Source organism: Hordeum vulgare, chromosome 5H (assembly GCF_904849725.1).
Source record: "Hordeum vulgare subsp. vulgare chromosome 5H, MorexV3_pseudomolecules_assembly, whole genome shotgun sequence".
Lineage (NCBI taxonomy): Eukaryota > Viridiplantae > Streptophyta > Magnoliopsida > Poales > Poaceae > Hordeum > Hordeum vulgare.
In genome coordinates this window covers 222109242-222118630 of record NC_058522.1, presented here as the reverse complement: position 1 = coordinate 222118630, position 9389 = coordinate 222109242, and the positions used below count along the sequence as shown (strand labels likewise).

At 44.9% G+C, this 9389-nt stretch overlaps 1 long non-coding RNA gene across 1 annotated transcript; it reads left to right on the top strand.

Moving 5' to 3' along the window:
• The first annotated feature begins 815 nt into the window (after positions 1–815).
• On the top strand, positions 816–2739 carry LOC123399993. Its single transcript, XR_006610462.1, has 2 exons — positions 816–2050; positions 2304–2739. It is a non-coding gene; the product is annotated as an uncharacterized LOC123399993 (long non-coding RNA).
• Positions 2740–9389: the final 6650 nt, after the last annotated feature.

The window sequence follows — 9389 nt, the reverse complement described above, 5'->3', positions numbered from 1 at the left end:
TTTTATTTGGGTTTGCTAAGATTCAATCCAGTCCATGGCGTTAGATCCATGTGCGCTAAGATTCATGTATTTTGTGCGTTTGCTTTTTTTTTCTTGAGGGAATTTTTTGTCCGTTGGGTGAGTATGTCTCAGCTGTTCGTGTTTTTTCTCATGCAGGTCGCGTGGCCCATCCAGGTTTGTGGGTGTTCTTTCTTGTAATTCGTTTTTTTTCTTGGTTGAGCGATATGGACTTTGTTTTGAACATGCAACAGTGTTTTTTCCCCCTTGGATCGTAGCACATGTCCTTTTTATTGTGTGTGTTCTCCTTTTTAAAACTGTTTTTTCTTACTCCATTTTCGTTTCTTTTTAAATTTTTCATTTCTTTCAATCTTTCCTTTCTGATAGTTCTTTTTTACAAAATTAACTTTTATTTGGTTGACGCATGTATTTTGTTTATGGTCTGGTTGGTGTGTACTTTCTCCGTCCGGTGAAGAGTGTACCTTTGGTTTTAAAATTTATTCATAAAAGAGCATACTTTTATCTTTTCTATGTACTTTAAAGTATAAAAAATGCTTCTCTCTCATCACATGGTAATCAAGACCAATAACATTCTACACATAGTCTTTTTAATTTCTACACACACTTAGAGCATGGTTAATAGTATAGCCAACTGCTGGCTATAAGCTATCTTATAGCCCATCTTATAGCTAACTTGTACTCCATCCGTTCCTAAATATAAGTCTTTCTAGAGGTTTCACTAATGGACTACATACTGATGTATATGGACATACTTTAGAGTGTAGATTCATTATTTTACTTCGTATGTAGACCCTTGGTGAAATCTCTTAAAAGACTTGTATTTAAGAATAGATGGAGTATAATAGTTAGCTATAAAAGATTACTATTTTTATCTTATATGTCCCATCTTTTATTCTCACAAAGCACCTAGGAGCACGTGCTAAAGCTGGCTCTTCACGAAGAGCCCGCTTCCTTTCTCTTTCCTCTCCTCTCTCATCCAACTTAGCAGAAATATATTATTTTAACCCTTGCAGCCTGCTGATTGTACCTTATTGTACTTGCTCTTAGCTCATTGGGATTAGATAATTAAAAAAGAAAGAGATGGTGTGTTGCACCTTTTCAATGCATTTTTTACCCCACTTCATAATTTGTCCTAAAATGTCTATATGTACTCTTTTCATCGGACGGATGGAGTAGCTATTTTTTCTCTTTCTCTCTCTTAGATACTCCTCCCGTCCGAAATTACTTGTCGCATAAATGAATGAAAATAGATGTATCTAGAACTAAAATACATCTAGATACATTCATTTATATGACAAGTATTTCGAACGGAGAAAGTATATACCTACAAGCATAGTAACGCCTCTCTCTCTAGTGCAACATTTCGGAGCCCATCTTATTTGCACCCGGTCATAAAAAAATTATAATTCATCAAAAAATTTCTACTCCCTCTGTCTGGAATTACTTATGGCATAAATTGATAAAGATGAATGTATCTAGAACTAAAATACATCTAAATGCATCCATCCCTATGACACGTATTTTCGGATGAAATGAGTATTCTTTTTCATGGTAGAAAAGTTCTCGCGTGAGGTGCGCTTTAATGTTTAGGTCATTGGGATATCTGAGCAGCTATCAGCAAAGAAAAAAGACACATTAAATAAAAATAATGCATGAATAATAAACCTTTATACAGATTTTTTTTTTTGTTGAGATGTGAGATGACGCCACGTCGTTCATGTCGCCATCCGCCGATTCGCTCCTCGCTCAGTTAGTTGGTTCTCTCGGCTCTATCACTCCTGTGTTCAGCTCCAAAACAGCCCGTAGCTTCTAAAACTTCGGCGGCTGGACTGGGCACACCATCCCTAACCCATCTGGACTGGGTCAGCTTCAGTCGTCTGCCGCATCTCTTGTCGCCGCCGCCGCCGCCGCCACACTCGTCTCCGTCGTTCGCCACTGGCCAATCGTCAGCTTTTGTTGTCATCTCCTTCGTCCTCCTCCCGCCCCTTGTCCGGCACGGGATAGCGGGAGTGCGGCCGCCGGCCAGACGCATGTATGTCTCCAATTCCCTTTTTCTTCTGCTCGCCGCCGCTCCCCTTTTCCCATGTTTTTTTTTGTTTTAGTGTCAATCTATTTCGTTTTAGTGAAACTGGTGACCACTGAACTTTGATTAATCATAGTTCAGCACCTTAGCTTTCAAGTCTCCTCCATTTTTGTCACTTGTCAAGTTGTGATGTCATGGATAGCACACGTATACAGTATACTTTACTGTCTAATTGACAAAATTGGTTATTCAATCTTGGCAGAAGAACTGGGAACCACTTCAGAATTGAAGAAAAGGAGACTGAGCAAACCATTGGAGAAGATGGAATCTGAGATCACTTGTGATATTTAGAAGAGGCCAGAAGGAGCTATGTTGATCAAGTCAAAAAATCTGAAACTAACTAAAGCTTTAGCTGTAAGACATGATCTGAACTTTGCAGCACAAGCACGTTTTCAGAAAATGGAAACAACATAAGGTTGCTTGTCGTTGATCAACAACATGAAGAGTGTAGAGCGGTGGTATTATATGTAAAACACTGAAATTTATTGTGCAGCTTGCGTCATGTAAATATGTCTTGTAAGGAAGCAGCTCATGTTCGGTAAAATCAGCCAAATATGATGTGGTATAATGAGTACCATGTGATTGTGTGGACCAATTTCTGTAAATAACATAATTTCAATGAATGACAGCTAATGAAATATCTGTCTGGTTTCATGCAAAAAAAAAAACTGCATATGTTATCTTGATGTCTTCCTAAATCTGTAGTTAAAAACTTGTGATGGTTTTTGAAGTTTCTCTGTTTTTTATGGGGATCAACAGGCAGCCTACTCAATTTGTCTGCGTGCATAAAAACATGTTTAATTTGACAAAAATCCTGACAGAAATCCGAAAATAATGAAATTTGGTAGCATCAATTAATTATACTGCAGAAACATTGTACTTCCTACGTCACAGTTTATAAGGCATGCACGTATACCTAGATCGTCAATTTGACTTATATAAAATATATTGTTTAACATAAAAATTATATCATTAGAAAATAGAACATCTAAAGTTTCTAATGATATATTTTTTGTTAGATATGCCTTTCATTAAGTTGACTAAATTGACGACCTAGATACATGTGCCGGACTTGTAAACTGAGACGGAGGAAATAAATGAAGACAGAATATAGTGTGCTACATGTTATACTATGTATTTGTACAATTTCCGTGTATACCCCTTATATATATATGGGATAGCCACACCCCGTATTGGGTGTCGAGCAGTCCTACCAAAAACATTGTCTTACATGGTATCAGATTAGGTTAGATTGTTTTCTCCGCTTCCGCCGCCGCCGCCTCATGGCTTCTGCGTCGGGTGCCGCCGCCACCACGATCTTCACCGGCCCGGCCGTCCCACCTGCTGTCTGCCCAACCCCTGCCGCTTAGGCCACCTCGGCCTCTCCATTTTTGGCGTCCAGGCCGCTGGTCTCTTTGACCGGCGTCTCCATGGTCGCCCCGCCGCAGTCCCAGATCATCCACGACACGGGCGCTCCCTCTGCCTCCGCGTCGCCACGACGCCGTCTCGCCGCCGGCGTCCTCTGGTGCCGCCTACCCATCGGCACCCTACTCCGCTTATGCCCCGTAGGCGTACGGGGGTCCTGCCCCGCCCGCGGCTGCGCCCTCTGGTGCCGCCCGCCGGCACCCTGCACTCCCGCTCCTTCCCCGCACGCGTACGTGGGTCCTGCCCCGTCTGCGCCTGCATCGTGGTGGGTGTACCAACATCTGCCGACGGGCCCCTCGCCCGTGGGTGCTCCACACCTGCAGTCGCTGGGGACTGGCTCCTATGGCGTTGCTCCTGCCAACCCATGGCCGAGTACGCCCCGGCTCCGGTGGCCTGTGCCCATCTGCCTGTCTCGGCTGCCGTGCCGTCTTATGGACCGTACGTGGCGTCGCACGATAGTCCATCAACGGTTCTCGTGGTTCCACCCTCGGGCGGCTATGCCCCTCTGCCATCTTCGGATCAGGGTGCCCCTGCTGCACTGTTCTACTTCGCGCATCTCATACCGGTAAAACTGACGACCGAGAACTACCTATCGTGGCGTGCTCAGATCTTGCCACTTCTCCGCAGCCGCTACCTGGAGGGCTTTGTTGATGTCACTCTATCGTGTCCTCCGTCGTATCACCTGGGGCATCATGCGTGGCTGGCTCAAGATCAAGCCATCCTTTCAGCCATCCAGTCCTCTCCTACGGAGGGGGTTTCGTCACTGATCATCTTTGCCGCCACGTCTCGGGACGCATGGATGGCCCTTTGCTTCGCAGTCTCAGGCACGGGCTCATGCTATTCACACTGCGCTTGGGGAAGTGAAGCTTAATGGTCTCACCGTCACCGACTACTTCAACAAGGTGACGGGCATGGTAGATACACTTGCCTCCACTGGCAAGGCTCTTGGGTCGGAGGAGTTCACCTCCTATGTGGTGAACGGGCTGAGTGACGACTATGATAATCTGTTGGAAGATATCAATGGTCGCGACACTCCCATCCAGCCGCGTGAGTTGTACGCGCGCCTTCTTGCCACGGAGCAGCGCATCTAGGCTCTCCGATCTCCACCGACCTTCCAGGCTGCCAACGCCGCCATGCGTGGCAAGGGCAAGCCGCCGCCAGCTGGTGGCAAACCGCCGACCACTTGTGCTCCGTGGAACACCACTACCACCGCAGGTGGTCGTGTCCACGCCAGCCGTCCTTCGTGTGGGGCTCAAGTCCCTTGCCAGCTTTGTGGTCTTGATGGCTATCTTGCTTCCCGCTGCCACCATCGCTTCAAAAAGGATTTTCTGGGCATCGGGAACAATTGCAAAGGGAATGAGAAGCATGATGCCTTGGCGAGTCATGAGCATGGTCACATCCCTTATCCGGTTGATGCATCCTGGTACATGGATAAGGGAGCTAACAACCACTTGACGAGCGGTATGGGAAAGCTCTCCACACAGGAGCCATACCGTGGACATGATCAGGTTCATACTGCAAACGGGGAAGGTATGCACATCTCACATATTGGTCCGGCATCTCTTCTTACTCGTTGATCCACACAATTACGTCTTCTTAATGCCCTTCGCGTTCCCTTTGTTTCACGTAGTTTGTTGTCTGTTCCTAAACTTACTCATGATAATAATGTACTTGCTGAGTTTCATACTTTTCAACTTTTTTGTTAAGGATCGGGACACGAGGGACGTACTCCTTAGAGGTCGCCTGCACAATAATGGTCTTTATGCACTTGATGTGCCACCTGCTCCTAGTGCTTTGAGCAGCGTTCGTGTGTCTCCATCACATTGGCATGCGCGCCTTGGTCATCCTGCCAGTCCCATTGTTCGCCATGTTCTTCATCGACATGAGCTTCTAGTTGTGTCCAATAAGTATGTTGATGCAGTTTGTGATGCTTGTCAGCAAGGCAAGAGTCATCAACTTCCTTTTTTCTGAGTCGAGTCATGTAGTCACAAAACCGCTTGAGCTTGTGTTTTCGGATGTATGGGGTCATGCCCAAACCTCTGTTAGTGGTCATAACTATTATGTCAGTTTCATTGATGCTTATAGCCAGTTCACTTGGCTGTATCTTCTTAAGCGCAAGTCTGGTGTGTTTGACGTTTTCTTACAATTCCAAGTGCATGTTGAGCGTCTGCTTAGCCACGAAATTATTCATGTGCAATCTAATTGGGGTGGTGAGTATCACAACCTCAACGCGTTCTTTAATAAGCTTGGAATTACTCATCATGTGTCTTGTCCTCATACACACCAACGGAATGGTGTAGCTGAGCGTAAGCATCGTCATATAGTTCACACTGGTCTTGCTTTGCTTGCTCATGCATTAATTCGTTTTTGGAGAGATGCGTTTTCCACTGCATGCTTTCTTATTAATCGACTACCTACATGACTCTGTCAAACGAAAACACCTCTTGAACTTTTGTTGAATGAAATCCCTGATTATACGTTCTTCAAAGATTTTAGGTGTGCTTGTTGGCCACATCTTCGTCCATATAACCAACGCAAGTTAGAGTTTCAGTCTAAACAGTGCGTGTTTCTTGGCTATAGTTCTCTTCATAAAGGGTACAAGTGTCTTCATGTTCCCTCTAACCGCGTCTACATTTCTCGTGATGTGGTGTTTGATGAGAATGTTTTTCCTTTTGCCACACCTCCAGTCATCTCCACCACTCCCACCACACCTGAGCAACCCACCTTACCATTGCTTGGTCAATTTGTTGATGCTGCATATACTCCCTTGTTACTACCTAACCAAGGTGCATGTACTGGACATGGAGCACGCCTTGAGCTTCTGGACGTGCAGCCGCTTGTGCCCTCTTTGCCGCCTGCTGCACCTGTAGTTGCGTCGGTTGCGTTGGTCGACCCGCCCTCGCCCGGGCCTGCTGCGCTGGCCGAGCCGGTCTCGCCTGGGGCAGCACCGGCTCCGCCTTTGACTGTGCCGGCCGGCCGTGCCGGCTGCGCTAGATGAGCTGGCTGCGTCGGCTGATCCTGCTTCACCCGCGCCAGTCTTGCCGTCTCCAACAGCACCTGAGCCTGCCTCACCGTCTACATCAGCCTCTGCCGCGGGGGTTATACCCCTGGCTTCAGAGTCGGTGACTTCGGCATCCCAGTCGCCGTCACCTCCACTACCTACTGCTCCTATGCATCCTCGTACGCAGAGTCAGAGTGGTATTGTTCGGCCGAAGGAACGTACTGATGACACAGTTGCATGGATTTCAGCGTGCATGGCACATACAGATGTTGATCCCACTGCTGAGCCTCGTCATTTTCGGGAAGCTCTTTGGATTCCTCATTGGCGCGCTGCCATGGAGAAGGAGTTTCAGGCACTGCAGAGGAATGATACTTGGCGTTTAGTTCCTCCTGTGTCTCGTGTCAGCATCATTGATTCCAAGTGGGTTTTCAAGGTAAAGAAGCATGCTGATCATTCCATTGAGCGCTACAAGGCGCGGTTGGTGGCAAAAGGTTTTAAGCAACGGTATGGTCTTGATTATGAGGATACTTTCAGCCCAGTTATTAAACCTACCACTATTCAGTTGCTTTTGTCCTTGGCTGTTGCCAAGGGGTGGTCTCTACGTGAGCTTGATTTTCAGAATGCTTTTTCTCCATGGGGTCTTGGAGGAACAAGTTTACATGCGTCAACCCCCTGGTTTTGTTGATCTAGCTCATCCACATCATCTGTGTTGCCTTGTTAAGGCGCTTTATGGACTTAAGCAGGTTGCTCGTGCATGGCATGCTCGACTTGGTTCGGTTCTTCGACAACTTGGGTTCACTCCATCCACTGCTGACACGTTGTTGTTCCTCTTTCATCGCTCTGGGTTACTATGTATCTACTGGTGTATGTTGATGATATCATTCTTATCAGCTCCTCTGTGTCTGCTGCGGATTATGTGTTGTCTACTTTGAGTGCTCACTTTGCTGTCAAGGATCTGGGGTCTCTCCATTACTTTCTTGGCCTGGAGGTTTCACGGTCTTCTACTGGTCTAACTCTTACTCAGCATAAGTACTCCTTGGATCTGCTCCGCCGTGCCAGCATGTTGTGTTGCAAACATGCTACCACCCCTATGTCTACGACAGATCGGTTATCAACCTTGGATGGTGACTTGCTCCCTTCAGATGATGCCAGTGAGTATCGCAGTGTTGTTGGAGCTTTGCAGTACTTGACTATTACATTGCGTGATATCTCCTATCCGGTCAACCGTGTGTGCCAGTATCTTCATGCTTCTCGGACTTCACACTAGTCAGCTGCGAAGCGTATCTTGCGTTATCTCTCTCATAGTGTCTCCTTCGACGTGCATCTTCGGTCTACCTCTTAGTGTGCTCTCTCGGCCTTCTCTGATGCTGATTGGGCTAGGAGTCCAGATGACCGGCGATTGATGGGGGGCTATGCTGTCTTTTATGGGGATAACTTGATCACTTGGAGTGCGCGCAAGCATGCTAAAGTATCTCGGAGTAGCACTGAAGCAGAGTACAAGGCGGTTGCAATGCCACGACTGAACTCATTTGGGTACAATATCTGTTAATAGAATTGGTTATCTCTCAACAGCAGCCACTCGTTCTTTGGTGTGATAACATTGGTGCGACATATCTTTCATCTAATCCAGTCTTTCATGCTCGTACCAAGCACATCGAAGTTGACTATCACTCTGTAAGGGAACGCGTTGCACGGAAAATTCTTCATATCAAGTTCATATCTTCCAAGGATCAACTTACTGACATCTTCAGGAAGCCGCTTCCAAAACCACAGTTTGAGGGGTGTAAGGGCAATCTTAACTTGCTTTGTAGTTCAGGACACTATGTACTTCTACAGTTTCCATGTATACCCCTGTATATCTTGTATACCCCTTATATATACTAGCAAAAGAGCCCGTGGATTGCAACGGAGGTGAAAATAACACACACTTTGAACGCAATATATTTTCACATGGCATCACATTTGTGTTGCCGACAATGGCTTTAGTGCTCAACCAATGAAAACGCGTTTGAATATACACTCACTCGGAATAAGATGAGAAATATGTCGTTTCTCCCCACGAGGTTTTTGAAAGGTGTGCATGTGTTGTTAACGATGTTTTCTTTTCTCTAAATTTGATTTTAATTTAATGGATGTTTATTGCAATTCGTATCGTCGCCGGAAAAAGAGAAAAAAAGGACCGTGCACTACAGATTAAGTTTGCTCAAAAAATAATATTTAAGAAGTATTCAACACCTAAAAATAACATCCTATTTAGATTCTACACATTTTTCTAATCACCATATATAACATGTTGAAATCGGAGTTACGGTTTAAAAGAGATAGATAATTTTATTTTAGATAAAATATAGATTGATTAACTGAAAAGTTAGGTTTTTTGTTTGTTAAAATACGGAGGGCGGATTGATTACGTGAAACATCAGGTTTTTTTTTGGAAAAATGCAAAAAAAAACGATTCGTTTTCTGACTTAAATCCGGACTACGGGTTGATTACGGGAAACATTAGGGGTTTTCTAAAAAATGCAAAAAACAATACTGAAAAAATGAGGGGTGTTTTTGCAAAATGACCGCGACGGTCGACAGAAACGCTCCACGCTTTATTATTATAGCAAAATGGCCCGTGCGTTGCAACGGGAGAAAAAAAACATAATCTTCAATGATGATGACCACAATATGTTCACACATCATCGCTTGATTTTGAAATTTTGTGCACAAATGCAAAAAAATGTTTCTTCTTTTAAATTTATTCACAAGTTGAAGCAATCTTTACATTTTCAAAAAAATATATATCATGGTTATCAAAAATCTAGGTAACTCAAAGAATTATTCTTAATCTTAAGATTTTTTTAAGAAAACATACAA